Consider the following 20000-nt stretch of genomic DNA (forward strand, 5'->3'; position numbering starts at 1 on the left):
CCCGCGAGGGCGAGGCACGAGAGCCCGTGGGAGGCGAGACCTGCGCCGCGACCGGGCCACTGGGGAAACAACGCCACGGGATCCCACCGCCCCAAACCCGAGAGCGGTCCCGCAACGCGCCCGTGACGCCAGCCGGCCAAAGCCTTCGGCACCCCTCCCAACGGGGCCACGGCCTCACCACCGGGGCGTCCCAGAGCGACACCGGCCTTCGGCCCTCGGCCCGCACGCCACCGCGCCTAATCCCATTCTCGTCCGTTTCCCAATCCTGTCTCGCTCCGGGGAGCACCGCGCACCGGTGGAACGACCCCCTCGTTGGCCGGGCGGTCCCCCAAGCCGCAATCCACAGGCGCCAGCACGGGAGCGCCCATCCATCCGCGGCCTGGCACGGGACCGGGTGGAGGGCCGCACGCTCACAGGGGCTGGGGAGGGGGCGCGAGACGGGCCGCACCACCACCCCCTTACCCCAGCGCACACCGGGGCGACCCGCGGCCGGGGCACGCAGCGCACACACGCGGGCGCCCTTCACAGCTGGAACGCCGGCCCGGCCTGGCGTGACCCTCCCCCAGAGTTCAGAGGGGGAGGCGCGGACCACGTTAGGCGAAGAGTGGCACTCGGCCCCCACCGCGGGGGCCGGCGGACCGCTCCACCCCCACGGCAGGGGAGGAGGGAACTCTGCCCACGCACAACTGGCAGCCGCAGGGGCGGCGCCTGACGACGCGCAGAGAGGCGGCGGGCTGGGGGATCCGACAAACCCCAGAAGAGGACACGCCTCCATGATCGCTAGAGAAGACGCTTTCTCGCCGAAGGTGGATCGCCCCCGACCCCCGGTCGCCCCCGTAAGGGCCCTGGGCGGAGGCGTTCAGGCACGCCCCGGGGAGGTGTGGGGGGGTCTGCGGCATGGGGCAAAACACGCACGGTTGGCGACTCCTGAGCGTTCGCGGTCGGGGCCCCTGGTCCAAAAGCCACCTCACTTCGAGGGGGACACTCCCCCGTCGGTATGGGAGAGGGGTCACCGAGGCAGACCAGGCCGGTGGCAGAGGCCCCCCACGGGGCCGGCCGGCACCACGTCGCCGGCCCGGCCCCACCACGATCGCCCACACGACCGTGCAACCACCCCACCTCGGGCAGGGTGGGAAGAGCACAAGCCGTGCGCTCGCCTTTCGAAGTCCGCCACGCACACATCGTGGGGACGCCGAGACAACGCCCCCCGCCCGCCCACGCAGCGCAGGAGGATGCCTCTAGGCTTGCCCGCCTCGACCCCCCCCAACCCCAAGCACGCTGCTCGAGGGTGTACCCAACGCAGCAGACGCTGCAGCGGCGACCAGAGGGGGACGCCGGGAACGAGGACGACAACCACCGCTCGGTTTCGGGCACCTTGGAGAACAACCCGGTGCGCTCCGGGGGCACCACAAAAGGGCCACGCAGACCCAGCAGCCGCGCGCCAAACGGGGCGCGCGACCGGGCGGGCGGCACGGCCCCGCACCCGTCCGTCACGGGCAGGGGGGACCCCGGCCAGGCAACAGCCACACAGGGCGAGCGAGGGCTGCCCGCTGCGTCAAGAGGACTCACGACCCCCCGCCAACGCCACGAGGCCGAGGGCGGGGCGACCGCGGTCGGGCCGGATAGTCTCGCACCCGCGCCTCCCACGCACCGCCCACAGGCGGGGAAGGAGAGGTGAGGTGCCCGCGGGCAGAACGAGAAGAGCGGCCACCATTCACCACGAATGGACCGTCCCTCGCCTGGCACGCGGCTCAAGGCCCGGGAGAGCACGACGTCACCACATCGATCAGGCCCCGAGGACGGGGAGGGTTGGGGGAGGTCAGTCAGGCCGGCGAGGACAGCGATCCGAGGAGCCCGCTTCAGCCTCGCCAGCCCCGCCTCCCAAGCACAACCCAAAGACGAGGACCGCCTGACACGCAACGGCACAGAGCCAGCGGGGTAAGGGGGAAGGTTGCCGCAAACCTCCCCCCCCCCGGGTGCCGTCTCTCGAGGGGACAAGAGACCAACGCGAGAGGCGGGCACCACCGTCGGGACACTCCGACGCCCTAGAGCCGGCGCGCGGGCCCAGGCGGTCAGCTCAAAGGGAACAGGGCAGGGCGCTGGATCCCCACGAACCCAGAACCCTGTCCGCGTGCGGAGGCCCAACCCCTCCAGCGACAGTCGCCGAAGGACAGCGTGTCAGTACTAACCTGCAGGCGGAAGATGACGATATGAGGTGATCAAAAACACCGCGCAGGAAGACGGGGACCGAGCCACTTGAACACGCCTGCCCCCACGACACTCGACACGGCCACCTGTCCCCAGCACGTCCCCAGCGCCAGCAGACAAGGGGCACTCAGGGACATCTGGTCGGCCCCCGTGGCGTAGAGGGCCAGGGAGGCCCTCACCGTCCACGCGCGCCACCCAGGGCCCAGCACGGGGACTTGTGGAGGAGAAAACATCGGGACGGGACCGCCACGGCCCACGAGCGGCCGCGGGCCGACAGGGGTCGCCCTCGCCGGCCACCCAGGGCCACCCAGGGCCCGGTCCCCGGCCCCAGCACGGGGACTTGTGGAGGAGAAAACATCGGGACGGGACCGCCGCGGCCCACGAGCGCCCGCGGGCCGACAGGGGTCGCCCTCGCCGGCCACCCGCGCCACCCAGGGCCACCCAGGGCCCGGTCCCCGGCCCCAGCACGGGGACTTGTGGAGGAGAAAACATCGGGACGGGACCGCCGCGGCCCACGAGCGCCCGCGGGCCGACAGGGGTCGCCCTCGCCGGCCACCCGCGCCACCCAGGGCCCGGTCCGCGCCCCCAGAGTAGGACTCGGAAGAAGCCACGGACGACTGGGTGCCACTCACAGGGCTGTCCCTGCCTCCTGAGCGGGAACCAGGGAAAATGGGTAGGAAAGGCGAGGCCGAGGGAGAGGGACACGCATGCACGGGACGGCGGCCGGTCGCCGGACACCCTCCTCTCCCGCCCGCGTGTGCCGTCTCCTTCCTGTCCCCGCGGGGTGGGTCGGGTCTCCAAAGCGGCCACAGCGTGCTAGTCGACCTGCCCGGGCAGCCCCGCAAGCCGCCTGGCTGGCTGAGCCTGGAAGCGCGGCGACAACGTCCTCCCGCCACACAGCCCTGCAGGCCCAAGCTCTGCCTCCCAGATGTCCCAGCCGGCGTCCCGGCACGAACCAGATGGCCCCGCGAAGGCTGCTTGCTTCCCGGAACTCAGCCTCGCTCGCATCGGGGACTGTCCCCTGCTTTGCCTGCTGCACCGAAGATTCAGAGGACAAGAGACTTGTAGAAAAGCGGCCGCCAGGTGGAGCCCGACCACAACCGGCGCCAGCCACCAGAGGTCTGCTGCAAAACACGGGGCAACCCTCTGGAGCCCATCATTTCAGAGTCCAGAAGGTCCCCCGGGGGCATCAAACACAGTCCCCCTACTCCCCACGGAAGCCATCGAAAAATGACGGGTCAGTCTAGGGCCACGCCACCCTGAACGCGCCCAATCTCGTCTGATCTTGGAAGCTAAGCAGGCCCCGGCCTGGCTAGCACTGGGATCAAAGAAAGGATGGGTCGGCCCGACCACCGACATCGTCCACCAAACCCGTCTCTGCACAGACCACAACATAGCCGAGAGACAGACAGGCAGAAACAGAAACAGAGAAAGGGAGAGAAAGGAAAAGAACAGAAAGAAAAGAGACGGAGAAACAGAGAGAGAAAGTCAGAAAGAAAAAAACAGTAAATAAGAAAAGACAGGAAGAGGGCACGGGGAAGAAAGAAAAAGGAAGGGAGGAAGGAGATAGGAAACACAGAAAGACAGAAGGAAAGAAGAAATAAGGAAAGAAAAGACAGGCAGAAAGAAAGAGAATGAGAAAAAGGGAGGAAGGATGGAAGCAGAAAGAAAGAAGAAAGAAAGAAAGACAGACAGACAGACAGACAGAAGGAGGGAAAGAAAGAAAAGAAAAAGAAAGGAAATTAAGAGAGAAAAAGAAAGAGCACGGAAAGATGGAAAGAGAAAAAGATAGAGAGAAGGAAGGAGAGAGAAAGTATAGAAAGAGACAGAAAGGAAGAAGGAAGGAGAGAGAAAGGAGAGAATGAGAAAGAAAGAAGGTAGGAAAGTAGAAAGGGGGAAGAAAGATGGAAAAAACAGAGATAGAAACACAGGATAACAGGAGAAAGGAAGAGAGGAAAGAAAAATGGAAAGAAATACGGAAGGAAGGAAGGCAGGCAGGCAGGAAGGAAGACAGGAAGACTGAAAGAAGGAAACAACAAAGAAGTAAAGAAAAGGCAGAAGGAGGAAGAGAAAGAAAGAAAGAAAGAAAGAAAGAAAGAAGAGGGGGGGGAGAGATGATAGGATGAGAAAACCTTTCTGTCGTGGAATCATAAAACCCCTTCCTATCTTAGGATCATGAAACCCAGGGTGGAACTATGATACACTTCACATTCTCAGAGCACGCCGGCTGGTGAAACAAAGAAAGAAGTCGGGGACAAAGAGAACACATTCACGGGGCCTGGCCGGAGGCCAGGGTGGGGCGGCCCGAGGCTGTCGCCAGAGCCATCTCTGTGGCAGGACGTCGCAACACGCCTACCGGATTTTCCCATAACGCTCGCCCGCCGCCAGGTGACCCCCGTCATCCACCGATCCAAGTGTCAGCCTGGAAAGGACGGGCTCCCTCGTGGGGGAGGGAGCGTGGGGGCGGGAGTGGGTACACACTGGGTCGCAGGCCTCCTCCCGGCCCCTCTCGGACCACGTCTCTCAGCCCTCGGGCACACTCCCCACCACTAGTCGACCAGAGAGCCCCCGGGGGCGGGGGGCCGGAGGGGGGCGTCCACGGCAGGGAGAGAGGACAGGGACCCCATCGGCCCGTGCTAGATGCCACGGGTGGAGGCAGGACCTGCTGAAGACACACGAACAGTACGGAGAGGTTCAGAGCGGGGCCTAGGCGCAGCCACTCACGATGATTGGACAGACAGTTGGACTATCTGTCACGGTGGACCGAAGCGCATGAAGTGGGCGCTCCCGGAAACGGCGTGTGTGTGTGTGTGTGTGTGTGTGTGCGCGCGTGCGCGTGCGCGTGCGCGTGTGCCTGTGTGTGGGAGGGAGAGAGAGAGAGAGAGAGAGATGGGAGAAGACGGTCGGTACATTCACTCACTCCTGTACCCGGGCCAGTCGTTTCTCCCGAAGGACAGAAATCCATAAAACACCCACGTCTAAAGAGTGTTTACACAGAGCTAACCCTAGGTCGAATCAGTCAGGAGTCGAGTGCGGGGAATCCTATGGTCCCAAACTGGGACTCCAGTCCCGGCCCCATAGCAAAAGGGGGTCATTTCTCAGAAAACGCACGCACACAGAAACGGGTAACGTTTATACAATTTTATACCGTGGTAGTGACTTCCTTCCCCGAGCCCGTGTTCTTAGGATCGGTCTCACTACATAGTACTTTTTTTTTTTTTTTTCTGAGCTTTATTTTATTTTATTTTATTTTACTGTCATTTCGTTAGAGATGATGGGGAGGGGTGGCGGGGGAGCAGGGCATAGTTCACTCACTGGAAGCCTCAAACTCCTGGGCTCCAGCGATCCTCCTTCCTCAGCCTCCCAAATCGCTGGGACTACAGGCGTGTGCCACCATGCCCGGCTAATTTTTTTCTATTTTTGGTAGAGACGGGGGTCTTGCTTTTGCCGAGGCAGGTCTCGAACTCCTGACCTCAAGCGGTCGGTCCTCCTCCCCGCCTTGGCCTAGGATTACAGGCGTGAGTCACCAAGCCTGGCCTGGATCGGTTTTTAATAGGTAAGGTCTACGAGACATCCCAGTCCAAACATCGATTCGGTGGGTCTCTACAGGATTCCGGGCGGAGATCCGATCTGGGGTTTACAACGTGGAGAATTAAGGCCTGGCTAGCAAAGAGCCCAGTGACTGAAGAGGGACGATGCTCGTCAGTCGTACAGAGCCTGAAAAGATGCAACACGGGGAAACGTTTCCAGGTTCCTCTCAGAAGAGGATGTCAGATGAGATGCCGAAACGAAAAGAATGGGTTCAAGCCAAAAGGAAAAATAGATAAATAAGTCAATAAATAAAACTACGGGAGACAGCCAGGAGACACTGTTTCCTCAGAAATGGCTAGGAAGCCTCCCAGGATAACCTGGATAGCAGCATATGTTCCTCCTCCTCCTCCGGCTCCCTCTCTTGTGTTCGTGTTTGTTTTCTGTAAACGCCAAGATGGGGCAGGGGTGGGGGACACCACGCCGGGTGGGCGAGCAGATCACCCTTCCCACCACAGGAGGGAGCACACACACACACACCCACCCACCCACCCCGGGTCATCACTCTGTAGTTCCGCGTGAGTGAGGTGAGGCCCGGAACGGTGCTAGTAGCTTTCCAAGTGGTCAAAAAGAATGCACAATAACTGGACCGAGGCCTGTCTGGACGCTGTAAAGGCCCACTTGAAAACTTATGCTTGCTCGCTAGGTGACCGATGTCCGCTTGACCTATGTCTGTAATTGGAAATACGTACCTTGCGGAGATAAAACAAAGCAATTAACTTGTAACTAAGTGTTTAAACTTTCCAGCTGCCTGTCGTAAAATTGATTGTGCTTGCTTAACGCCTGAAAGAATGTTCCTTAATTGGAGCTATCTGTTTCTGTAAACCTGCTCGCTTAAAGACTGTAACCGAAACGAAACGGGGGCCCGAGGCTGGTCCCGGACCACACAGCTGCGGAGTAGGTGGTATAGTGTTGTTTCAACCGCCGTGCCTAAAGTCACGGAGCTCTAGCTTAGGATAGTCTGAAACCTTCCTGCTTTTTTCGGCTCGGGGCCATTCTCTGTACCTGTACCCTAACAGGGCAGGGGGTGGTCGCTGGCCAGCTAATATGGACTCATGACTTGGCTCAATTCGGTCTCTAGGTTGTCCTGTCTCGCACTCCGTACTATAACAGATGCCATACCGGTTCAACCCAGCTCTGAAGGAAAGAAATGCCGAGCGTTCCACTAGCCGGAGGAAGGCAAAACGCACCTCTGCCTTCCTCTGAGGGCACGTCTGAGTGAACGGGTCGTTCTCCCTGCCCGTCACCCCAAGCCCCTCATCCCGGACCCCACCACACCCGGCCTTGACCTCCTCGGCCCTGCCCACCAGGCCCCATCATGGCCTCTGGAGCCTGGGCTCTCTCTCTCTCCAGGCACTGGCACTGCCCCCCGCCCCCACCCCGGGACCTGAGATCCAGGGCCTCTGTCTCCCAGGCCTCCCAGCTGTCTTGACTTGCGGACTCAGTGCCTGCTCTGCCAAGAGAGACCTCTTGCTGCGGGGTGGCTCTCAGTGGCTGCATCTCAGCGGTCTAACGTGTCCCCCACCATCCACGTGGCCGCCGGCGTCAGGCTTCGGTGCCGTAGTGCCACCCTGCCTCCCTTCCGGGGGAATCCCACGCTGCCTCAGGCCCATTATGACCTGGAAGAGGCTGCACCTGTGGGGTCTGCCCATTTCCACTACCCCCCCCCCACACACACGTCACCCCCCGGCCCCCCCATAGGGGTTAGGAAGAAGGCAACACTTTCTGGTACAAGGGTTGAACTGAAGGGGCGAGTGAGTGGCCACCTGGCAGGGGCATCGCAACAGATGGCTGAAGAAGTCAGCCGCCGAGTGCAGAAATGTCACGGAACTTGGGGTGCCACTGCCTTGCTGAGATAGGGCCAGGGCAGGCTTTAAAAGGCTAAAATTCTCCCTGCCTTTGGTACGTTAATACAGAACCCATGGTCCTTTCTAATTTTTGATTCCCGGAGAGGCAGGAAGTATTCCAAATGGCCACGCCATGGCTTTTCTAAATTGCCCACAAGGCCTTCTCCGACCCAGCGGGTCAGGGGTTTGCTTTGGTGTTACATCGTGGTAAAAGAGACATCCCACAGCAGTGACCATGTCCATCGACTCCGTCGGCGCTCTCAGGCTCGTAGTCCCACTTTTCAGACAAGCCTGGATGGCCACTCCGTGTCACTCTTTGCCAAATGCCAGCCACTCTCCTCCCCGCCCCGCATCCCCCATTTGGCCACCACAACTCTTCATCCCCAGGCGCCCTCCAGTAAAGTGTGCTCCTGTCTGTACACCTACTCCGTTGGGGGCGGGGGGGGGGGGGAGGTGGCACAAGAGGTGGCTGGTGGCCGGAGCAGGCCCGCCACCTTGAGTGTGTGGAACAGCGCTGAGGATTTCCTAAGGGAAGAAAGAGGGTGGGGAGAGCGAGAGAGCATCTCCTCCTCGTGAACCTCACAGATGATTGAGGACAAACAGGCCTGCACGGGGAGGGTGCCGAGTCTGCACCAGAGAAAATGGCTTTGTGGGGGGGTGGGAGGGGAAGAGGGCAGAAAGATTTTCTGTCTTTTTAAAACTTCCCCCAGGCTTTTGGGAACTTGCAGCCCGGCCTGCATCCCTGAGGCACGTTAACTCTTTGGTTATAACTCCAGGTGGCCCCCAGGGTGGGCGGCCCACAGAGTTCAAGGGCTTTCTTCTCAGCAGAGACGGGACCTTTAGAACAGCTAACTGCAGTAATTGCCTGAAGCTGAGAACCAACCCTCCTTCCTTTAAAACCTCTGTATTTCTGCCTAGGCCTATGTTCACGAAATTTGGGGGTTTGAGACTGAGAAGCTCTACCCTATTTATTTCCTCCTTTGTCAGCAAAGTAGACTCTCTGTTTTCTTACTCCTCATACCGCTTGTCCTCGTTATTCGGCCTCGTGGACAAGCAGCTGAGCTTTCGGTCACAAGTCCACACCCCAGGGTGGAGGGGTCCAATCCACCCCTGTCCAGACCTGGGCCCTTCCTGCCTCCCTCTCGAGACGATCTGTTTGGCAGCCCAGCCGCCTTGGACTGGGCCACAAGGAGGACACAAAGTAAAGACCCAGCCCCCCCGCCCCCCCCCCACACACGGTAGTGGCGGTGGGTGGCAGTTCTCCAAGGGTTTGGGGCTTTTCCTGAGGCAGGAGACGGAGGGGACTGATTTCTTTAGAGCTCCGTCCCCTCCCCCATGCGGTGTGCCGCCTGGAAGCGGCAGCTCGCGGGGCGGGGTCGGGGCTGAAAGCGGCTCCGCCCGAGAGAAGCCCGAGGCGGCTACGTGCAAGCGCGCATGCACAGTCAGCTCGCGGGGCGGGGTCGCGGCTGAAAGCGGCTCCGCCCGAGAGAAGCCCGAGGCGGCTACGTGCGAGCGCGCATGCGCAGTCAGCGCAGTGAGTGGGGGAGGGGTGGAAACCGGCGGAAGGGCTCCGCCGGGGGCCCGGCCATCTGTGCGGCCAGGCTAGGGGTTTCCCTCTTGGGCCGGGAGCTCGTACCCCGCCCCCAGCCCGCAGGCAATCCCGAGGGGCAGAAGCACGACTTGCTGGGCACCTCCTCGGGCGAAGCGGTCGCGGTGGCTGGGTTACGTGGGGCCCAGACGAGTCTCTGGTTCTGGGAGCGGCACCTCCCCCACGCGCCTCTCCTCTTGGGCCTTCACCCTCCCCCCCCCCCCCCCGCTCCGGCCCCAGGGGAGGGGAGGAGTGGGGGGCAGGGAGACGACCTCAGGGAGGAGCCAGACCAACTGAATGAAAGCTTTTCATGAACTCGTGTGCCTTTCCCAGGGAAACACCATTTCTGGAGTCTATGAACTAAAATAAAATCTTAAGCCGCCCCCCGCCCGCCACCGCCAGCTGACCCGTCCCGTGGTTGGCCCAGGGAACCCTAGAAAAACCCTTAAACCTGAGCTGCTGCCCCGCAAGGACAGGGGAAGTCAGACACTCCTCCCTGATGGAGTCAGATTTTATAACAATGAGATACTGAATGTCCGACGGGCCTAAGGCCAGGCAAGACAAAGCTTAACGCATATCTAGCAGGCCAACCGTTTACTGAACTACAGGGCACTTGAGTTTTGGGTAAACTGTCCAGTGGCTTGTCTGTGATTAGCAGACCTCCTTACCTTAACTGAAAACATGATGCAAAGCCTTTAGGCAGAGGTTCATTTATGTCATCAATTGCAAATCAAAGAATCTTTAAACCCAGCTGTAAACCTGTAAACACCGCACCCTCCCTCCCCCGCCCCCCCCAACTGCCAGATGTCCTGCCTTTTCAGCCCAGACCAATGTACCCCTTCCATGTTTTGATTTGTGATTTTACATGTAATTCCTGTCTCCCTAAAATGTATGAAGCCAAACTGTAACCCACCCCACCACAATGGGTCCGCTTGCTCAAGGCTTCTTGGGCGTAGCTCTCTGGGCCATGATCACGGCCGTTGGGCTCAGAATAAAACTCTTTAAATTATTTTGCAGTGATTTGGGGTTCTTTTCCATGGACGAGTCAATCGTGTTCACATTATTTTAGCCTTGGGAGCTTTTTCTTTTCTATTATGTCTGATCCTGATCGCTAGCCAGGTATTCATTCATATTTTTGGTTGGTGGTGGTGCTCAAGCTCGTCTTTGTACATCCCAAATTGGCGTAAGCCACCGTGAATATGTTTTACACCTTCCAAGAGCTAGCGCTTATTGCCGTATCATAACCAGGGCTCGCAGCAATTTTTCTTTTTTTTTTTTTTAAAGCTGCTTCCACTTTCCACCTAGGTATACATACGAGTATACCCTTTAAATGAATGCTTGCATCGAGGAACCAGGAAGTGGTTTTTGTTGTTGTTGCTGTTGTTGTTTTCCCCCAGTCATTTATCTGCTCCTCAACCCTCATTATTTATCACACACACACACACACACACACACACACCCCCCATCTCTGTAGAAAAGCTCACGGAGATTGTTCATCCACCGCGTGCTTTCTGTTGACAGTATCTGAGACGATAAGGAGCACCATGCATTCTGTTCTAAGAGAAAAATTGCATATATCAGTATGATTATATTTTACTTCTTGTGTGAATTTAGTGGATCTCATAAAAGCTGATCTTGGTTTTCACAGCAGAGAAAAGTGGGCTTCTGTTTTGGTTTTGTTTTTGTTTTTCTGGAGGGGTGGTGTCTTCACATAAGTGATCATCTTTACAAGTATGCTATATCCGAGAAATTTCAGAAAGCTGCAAAGAGTGACTTGTTGACAATGCTTGCATTGAATGATGTATCTGAATCTGTGAATCGAAGGGGTCAGCATCTGACCAGAAAGCACTGTTAGAGGAAGAGGGGTTTCGGGTCTTTTCCTAAATTGTATCTGCCTAAGGCGGAAAATATTTCTGTTTCCCTATGACATGGTATTTTCCTCACAAGCAGTGTTAATGGCTCCATATGTCTCTAGACTGGCTGCAGAGCAGAGACTCCATGGTCTCCACTACTTGACTCTGTCTGTCCAAGAATGGCCTCCACAGCTCTCCTCTGTGAGATATCCACTCTCAGAGGTGGCACGGTATGGTGGGTAGGGGGATATGCTGGATTTTGAAAACTCAGAGTTTGAACCCCAGTGCTTTATTTCTTAGCAACATGAACTTTGTCAGATCACATCACCCTGCTGAAGCCCAGTCACCTAAAGGGTAGAAAATGCAATGGATAGATTGACGCTTCTCTTCTCTTCTCCTCTCTTCTTTCTCTCTTTCTTTCTTTCCTTGTGTCTTCCTGTCTCTCTCTCTCTCTCTCTCTCTCTCTCTCTCTTTCTTTTTGTCTCTTTCTTTTTTTTCTTTTGACGGGCCCTCACTCTGTTTCCCAGACTAAAGTGCAGTAGCATCATCATAGATCACTGCAACTTCAAACTCCTGGCCTCAAGCGATCCTTTCCCCCTAGGCTTCCCAAAGTGCTAGGATGCAGTTTTATTTTTATCTGTGACACCATGGGAGGAAATATCTTTTAGGGTCATAGGGTCAGAAATTTAGATCTCTTCTTTGAACTCATGGTAGCGGCTAACTGGGATTTTCAGTGTGTAAACGTAAGCCACTTGTAATTTCACCAGTACTCCCGTTACTTGTCATCTATTCAGGAGGTGAACTCTTCTTCCCCTACCATCTACTGTTCAAACGCGTTGGCCACAAGGATAATTTGAATATCAGATTCAGAGCACAAATAATTAAGGTCCTGTAGCGTTAATAAGTAAAAGGGGCCACACACAAACCTGTGGAAGTCTGTGTCCCTTCCAGTTTTTTATTTTGTTTGTTTGTTTGTTTGTTTTTGGGTTCCCCCCCCCCCCGAGACTGAGTCTCACTCTGTTGCCCGGGCTAGAGTGAGTGCCGTGGCGTCAGCCTAGCTCACAGCAACCTCAAACTCCTGGGCTCAGTCGATCCTCCTGCCTCAGGCTCCCCAGGAGCTGGGACCACAGGCATGTGCCACCATGCCCGGCTAATTTTTTTCTATATATTTTTAGTTGTCTGGACAATTTCTTTCTATATTTTTAGTAGAGACGGGGGCGGGGGGTCTCACTCTCGCTCGGGCTGGTCTCGAACTCCTGACTTTGAGCGATCCTCCCGCCTCGGCCTCCCAGAGTGCTAAGTTTACAGGCCTGAGCCAACGCGTCCGGCCTGTGTCCATTCTTTAATGTTGTGTGTTGCTCAGTTATGAAAAGGCAAGGGAACATAAAATCCGAGTTTTAGGGATGACTTATAGGCTCAGTATTCTTTTTTTTTTTTTTTTTTTTTTTGCCTCCTCTAAGCCTATGTGAATATCAAGGAGGGTAAAAAATTCAGTGTTCTCAGTTCAGTGCCCAACCAACCTCTGTTTCCAGAGTAAAAATTGAGCATCCTATTACACCTTTATTTCCCTTTGGTATGCTAAGGCCCAACTCGGCAGAGAGGTCACTGTTTATTCTCTTGGCTAAGATCACATGTGCCATAGTCTGTCTGCTTTGTCTCCTTTAGGGGTAATCATCCAATCTTACCCGGGCCCCTCACATCCTCGTGACAATAGGCCTCCTTGGTTTACTGAAATAGAAAAGACCGGCTCATCAGCAATGTTTGATCGGTTGCTTCAGAAACAAATGTTGTTCTGCTTTCTTTACTATGTTTGTTTTTTTTTTTTTTTTTTTTTCCTTCTTTCTTCCGTCAGACCCAATCCGATATAGGTGGGAGAGAAGGTAACCGGAGCCTCTTGAAAAACCGAAGTGAACCAAAGCGAGCTCACAGATTCAGATAGAAATCAGGAGGAAGAAAAATTGAGAGATAACATGGATTTTCTGTCTAGCGGGTGTTCTCACACTTCAATTTTACCAGAAGCGTTAGGTAGGATGACGATGACGATAATTGTGACAAACACTATTCTCATTGGACAGATAAGGAGGCAGGCTCAGAGTGACGAGTAACCTGGGCCTAAATAGATCGCTAAGAAGCATCATAGTGTGTTCCTTGGTTACGCTGTTTTGTGAAGCTCAAAAAGTTTGGGGTGCGCGTGCGTCCATGTGCGTACGCAATCATAGGTGTTCTAGTAAAACGGATATGAGGTAGGATTTCCCATACCTTCAATGATTTCATGTCCTGCAGGAACATAATGTTCCGGGATCAGGTTTTTATTCTGCCTTCTGTGCCACATGCTCAACATGCCTGTGACTTTACAGCCGAGACTTGCTCAGGGGGAGCCCATTCTCATCTTCTGGGAGGTTCTGCTAATCTTTAAAAGACAAGGACATAGGAAGATGATCCTATAACAACGACTGTGACCACGATTAAAGGCTTACTGTTTACCACGCGTGCTTCTGCGGGCTTTGCCTGCATTTGCTTTTTCACTCTGCCCAATATCCCTGTGGGGTAGGCACCATGATTTCTGCATTTGCAGATGAAGAGGCTGAGGCTCAAGAGGATTTATGACTCGCCAAGTTACCAAACACGGAGTGTCGTCCAGGTAGCCAGTCCAGGCCCCCCGGCTCTGCAGCCACTCTGCAATGCTGATTCTGAGCCTGACCGTTTCATCACTGGTGGCTCCCTGAGAACCTTGACTCGGCCCCCTTCCTCAGTTCACTTGGGAAACATATTCATGTGTGTGTATTTCTCTTCTTCCCTCTCCCACCCCCCCTCTCTGTTTTAGTTTTTATTATTTTGAAAAGTGCATAGAACGATAAAAACTTTAAAAGTAGGAAAAAGCTTACGGAACACATAAGGACACAGAGAAAGAAAATATCTGTGTACAACAGTGCAACGCATTTGTGTTTTAAGTCGTGGTGTTGCCAAAGAGTCCAAAAGTTTAAAAGAAAGAAAAACAAACAAACAAACAAACAAACAAACAGACAGACAAAAAAAAAAAACCAAACCACCATGGAAAAGTTTATGAAGTGAAAACACTTACAGTAAGCTAAGGTTAATGTATTATTGAAGAAAGAAATTTCTAAAGGTAAATGTCGTGCGGCCTAAGTGTCCAGGGTTTATGAAAACCTACAGTAAGTAATGTCCTAGGCCTTCACATTCACTCACCACTCACCGCCAACTCACAGACTCACCCAGAGCAACCTCCCGCCCGCCCTGCAAGCTCCATTCACCGTAAGTGCCCTGGCCTGGGTGTCCCACTGCACAGAAACCTATTAGACTGCATTTCTTCCCATTACTATCAGTAGTTGTACATTTCTTAGGACTGTAGGCCTACGATACACCTCCAGGCATAGTTAGGGGTTGGGAAGAGGAGGGAAGAGGCCATTCTTCATTTATTAATTGGGTAGCATGGGGACAGGGGAGGCAGTTTCCTCCTTCTCCTCCTCGGCCCCCTTCTCTCTTGTTTCGCTTCTCCCTCTCTTGTTTTTCTTTATTCCTCTCCCAGTTCCCCCTTCCATCGTCTCGATGGATTTGGATGAGACGTAGACATTTTCTACGTCAGGCCTTAATCATACCGAGGGAGCAGGAGAAAAGTAAGCCGCCTACCATGACACAATGGAATGGAAGTTTGTCAGCCATTGACTGCTGTGGCATTCCGACATTTAGTGTCTTCAGGACATTCTATATTTCTGCTATCCCACTAGAATATATCGCCTCGATCACTACTGTGTGGCCACATCCCAGCTGTTTCGTGAGCCACCCTCAATGTTCGTGACAATGTAGTGTGGGGACTCCCTCCGTCTGGTGCCTTAAACTCGCACATTTGGGGTTTTGTATCAGGATAGCAAAGCGATCGCCTTTAAATAACCTGGCTGGCCATGGTGGCTCATGCCCGTGATCCCCGCAACTTGGGAGGCAGAGACGGGAGCGTGACTTGAGCCCAGCAGCTGGAGACCAGCCTGGGTAACACGATGAGACCTCATCTCTACCAACAAAAAAAAAAAAAAAAAAAAAAAGAAAAAAGAAAAATTATGGCGGGTGTGGCAGCATTTGCCTATAGTCCCAGCTACTCAGAAGGCTGAGGCAGAGAGGATCACTTAAGCCCTGGATTTGGAGCTTGCTGTGAGCTACAATCAGGCCAAGGCGGCCTGGGAGAGGACAGAGTGAAAGAAATCCTGTCTCAAAAAAAAAAAAAAAAAAAAAAAAAAAGAAAGAAAGAAAAGAAAAGAAAAGAAAGAAAACAAGACCGATAACACAACACAACTTAGAAGACTTGGTGTTACCGAAAGCTCGGCCACCTGCCCACGAGGCCGAATAACGAGGACAAGCTGTTTGAGGAGGAAGGAAAGAGAGAGTCTATTTTGCCGGTAAAGGAGAAAATAGGGTAGACCTTCCCATCTCAAGCCTCCGAATTTCCCCGAACACAGGGCTAGGCAGAAATACAGAGCTTTTAATGAGGGGGGGAGGGGTTCTCAGCTTTAGCGATGATTGTGGTTAATTATTTCAATCGTCCAGGCTCTGCCAAAAACAAAGCCTGTGAACTCTGCCGGCCGCCCACCTGGGGGGGGGCGGGGCAGGGGACCACTTGGGAGTTTTAAGAAAAGATTTAACCTGCCTTGGGGACATAGGCCAGACTACAAGCTCCCAAAAGTGGTGGTGGTGGTGGTGGTGGTGGTGATGGGGAGCGTAAAACGACAGAACGTCTTTCTGTCCTTTATTGGTTTCTCCTTTTTCCCCCCTAGGTGCCAAAAGACCTGAGACTGATGCCGAAAAGAAATAGGTACAGGCGCCCACGTGCACACACAAAGATATACGATCGAATACATCGTGTTGACAGTGGGGGAAACTGGAAGATGATGGGGAAGTATCACGAGCAACTTTGTATTTCTTCCAGGACAGGAAAATGGACACGAAGAGAAAAATTCATCGTTCTCGGCGTAGGATAAAAAGCCACATCTTGTTATATAATATAATTCATTCTGTGATTTAAGTTTTTATACGACATGATATTCGATAAGCCTAAAAAACAAGATAAAAGAGAAACAAACAAAAGGGAAAAAATAAAAATAAAAAAGACGACGGGCAGAGGCCTACGGTCCCGGGAGGAGGCAGAGAGCGGGAGGAGGGGCGCCTCCCGCAGACAACAGGGCGGGTGGGCGGAGACCCGCTAGAGGCTAGGGCTGCCCCGGGCGGGCCCAGAGCTGCGGGCCCGGGAAGAAGAGGGTGGGACCGTCCGGACCGTGCTCTCCTCCCCGCCCTCCACACCTCCCGGGAGTCAGCTCTTAAACTCCCAACGTCACCTGACTTTCCAGATCCCGAGGTCTGATCAAAGTGGCCGCAAGGTGACACCCAGCAACCGCTGCCGGTGTCATCCTGAAAAGAACGGACCCTATGACTGACGGGGGTGGGGCGGGGTGGGGGTGGGGCGCACAGTGGGTGGCCCGGCCAGCTCCCCTTCCGCCTCGGAGCGGATCGGATCATCTGGAACTTTATCCAGAGAGGAGAGAGTGCCCCTGGGTGTGTGCTAGAAGCCGGAGGGTTGGGGCAGGGACCTACCCAAGAGAGAAGTAGAGTACAGGGAGTTTCAGAGTTGACCCACTCACGATCTCGCCCTGGTCAATACAAGAGTGGCAATATCTGTCACCGTGGAATGAACACTTGGTACCGAAGACCTTTGTCTATGCTGGCCCCCCTATGCCTAGGGGGGGCATGTGGCCAGAATCTGACATCCTAAACGTCTTCGTAGAAAGAATTTGGGGGCGGGGGTGGGGGAGAGAGACAGAAATAGAAAAGAAAGGGGGAAAGAAATGGCTGCCACAAAACTATCAGAACAGATAAGCGACCGATAGGGCCTATCTGGTTAAGTTCTTTCCCTACCCAGAGAACGGTGGACACAGAGAGTCAGGGATAGAATTTCACGCTCGGCACTGTCTCTCGTGGCAGCGGGAAGGTGGAGGGTGGCTGAGGGTTCTATGCTCCTTTATCACACACCGTCAGGTAGGTCAGGTAAAATTGAGGACAGATTTCCAGTGTTTCGAGAAAGGAAGAGCACTCGTGCAGGCCATCTATCTGTACGTGGGAGAGTGTCCCCGAAAAGTGGCTTTCAGTGCCGGGATGTGCCTAGGCCAAGAAGGTTACACGATCCTGAGTGAGAATGGTCCGTCCCATAGAGTCAGTCGGTAGGAGGCCACCGGTCGAGACGGAACTGCCCCCCCTCCCACCCGCCCCCGCCCCACAGAGCAGACAGACTCAGAATGGAGTCACTCGGTGCCAGTGCCCTGCCCGGGTGCCCCATCATTCAACCGAACTGGGAAACAGGTGGGCTTTCCGACCCTCGGGAGGGAGCTTCACGGCGGGCGGACAGATCAGAAGGGGCCCGGCTCCCTTGAGCGGGCAGGCTGGGGACGGTCGGTGGGGTCTCTTGACAGGAGGCACCACGGAACCCTTGAGGCAATGTCGGGGGGCACCTATGTTGCGGTCCAAAGCTAGCGTCTGAGAAGTCGTCCCGAAAGCATGATGGCGTCAACAAGTCCCCTCCGTTCAAGAAACGAGATTCATTTCTAGAGGAGGGCCACCCACGCGGGAGAACCGTAGGCTTCCTGTGGACATTCTCTTCAAAAGGCAATTCACTCAGCGGAGTGAAAATCGGAAAAATCGCTGTCCTCTGACGCAGCTGCAGAGAAAAGATGGCACCAAAATCAATGAAACACACACATACACACACAAACACACCTCCTCCCATCTGAACGAGCACTCCGGACGGTCACATAGGGAGAGCGACGGGCTCTCTTCCCACCCTGTGGTTCTCTACCTTTCGTTGCGGTTTTTTCCCTCAGTGGATAGAGGAGGAGACACAGGGGGCTCAGCCGGCATGCGAGTGGGTTTATCATCCTCTGTGAGTATCAACACGCGACACCACCTAAGTGAAGGAACACACCGGTGTTTCATGTCATGTGGCTCAATGCCTGGCAGATACGAGCCTTTGCAGGCCTCCTCGTGATCGACAGGACGTCGCCTTGGACACGGACACATCTTGTCCCTCCCTCCCGAGGCGATAGGCGGTTCCGTACCTCCTCGGGGCCAGGGCACAGTCTGCCTAGGCACCTACAACACGTGTGGCAACAGCCTCGATGGCTCTGCCATGAGAACGAACTCCCGTGGCACGGGGGTGGGGCGAGGGGGGGGGGGTCGGGTGCTGAAGAATTCAGCTGAGTGAAGGAATGCCACGGGATTCAGAGTGCCATCGGTGGGCTGAGAGGCGAGCAGGGCGGGCTTTGAAAGGGTAACATTCTCCCTGCCTTCCGTCTGTCTGTGAATACAGAACGTACACGCCAGGCGGGGTGGCTCACGCCTGTAATCCTAGCACTCTGGGAGGTAGAGGCGGGTGGATCGCTCAAGGTCGGGAGTTCGAGACCAGCCTGAGCAAGAGCGAGACCCCCATCTCTACTAAAAATAGAAAGAAACTATATATCTAAAAATATATACAGAAACAGTATCTAAAAATATATACAGAAAAATATTAGCCGGGCACGGTGGCGCATGCCTGTAGTCCCAGGTACTCGGGAGGCTGGGGCAGTAGGATCGCTTGAGCCCAGGAGTTTGAGGTTGCTGTGAGCTAGGCTGACGCCACGGCACTCTAGTCTGGGCAACAGAGTGAGACTCTGTTTAAAAAAAAAAAAAAAAAAAATATATATATATATATATATATATATACACACACACACACACACACACACACGTATATCCAATTAGCTGGGCATGCTGGCACATGCCTGTAATCCCAGCTACTCGGGAGGCTGAGGCAGTCTGATCGCTTGAGCCCAGGAGTTTGAGATTGCTGTGAGCTAGGCTGACGCCATGGCACTCTAGCCAGGGCAACAGAACGAGAGACTCTGTCAGAAAGAAAAGAAGAGCGAGAGCGAGAGAGCGAGAGAAAGAAAGAAAGGAAGGGAGAGAAAGGAAAGAGAAGGAAGGGGGGGAGAGAGAGAGAGAGAGAGAGAGAGAGAGAGAGAGGAGAAAACTATTAAAAAATTCGGGACCAGATCCATCGGTCGGTACTCAGAAGCGTGACGATCGGGTGTTCCCGAGCACGTGTGAGATGTGTCTTCTCCCTGACGCCGCGTTTCCTCCACACACACATCACCCATCTGCCGTGGAAAAAAAGCAACAAAAAGAGAGAAAGAGATTAAGAAGGGAAAATGGAAACAGGGCAAAAGAGGAAGAAAGAAAGAAATTTCGAAAAAAAGAGACCAAAGTCACAGCGAGAAGGAAGAATACTGAGCCCAGAGCGACACCTAGTGACCACACCGTCACAAGCACCTAGGGCCCCAATTCGCCAGAGACATCTGGTGGACCCCAGAGCAACATGTGGTCGACCCGGGGCCATGGCGTCTGCAGCCGATTCCCAGGCGGGCACACGAGCCCGGAGAAACTCATTCTCAGCGCGGGGAGGAGGGGAGGGGAAATAATAGCAAAGTCACACCAGATCCCTTTCTAGTTCATAAACGTGTTGATTGCGTGTTCACGAGCACGTGTGAGAAGGGCCTCCTGGTGTGTCGGCACGTCACCCGCGTGACGTGAAACCATGAATCCGGGGGGGGGGGGGAGCGGAAAGGCGCGCAGGAAAAGGCAAAGAGAGAATAGATAAAATGAAAGGACCAAAAAGAAAGTCACACAGCAGGGTAGGGGAGTGAGAGCAAGTCGAGAGACTGCAGACAGAAACTCCGAGAGGAGAGGAATGCTCCGGAGCGCCCCTCGCCCCGCGCGAGAAGAATACCGATCGCAGGGTGACCCCTAGGGGCAGCGAGGCCAGAGAGACCAAATCCGTCCCGAAGCCTCCCTGTCAGGATGACAACCACAGACCAGACATCTGGT

General features: G+C 55.1%; 1 pseudogene; it reads left to right on the forward strand.

Moving 5' to 3' along the window:
- Positions 1-19611: 19611 nt before the first annotated feature.
- LOC138379887 (small nucleolar RNA U13) lies at positions 19612-19703 on the forward strand (annotated as a pseudogene).
- Positions 19704-20000: the final 297 nt, after the last annotated feature.

The sequence above is a fragment of the Eulemur rufifrons genome, unplaced genomic scaffold, assembly GCF_041146395.1.
Source record: "Eulemur rufifrons isolate Redbay unplaced genomic scaffold, OSU_ERuf_1 scaffold_209, whole genome shotgun sequence".
In the NCBI taxonomy this organism is placed as follows: domain Eukaryota; kingdom Metazoa; phylum Chordata; class Mammalia; order Primates; family Lemuridae; genus Eulemur; species Eulemur rufifrons.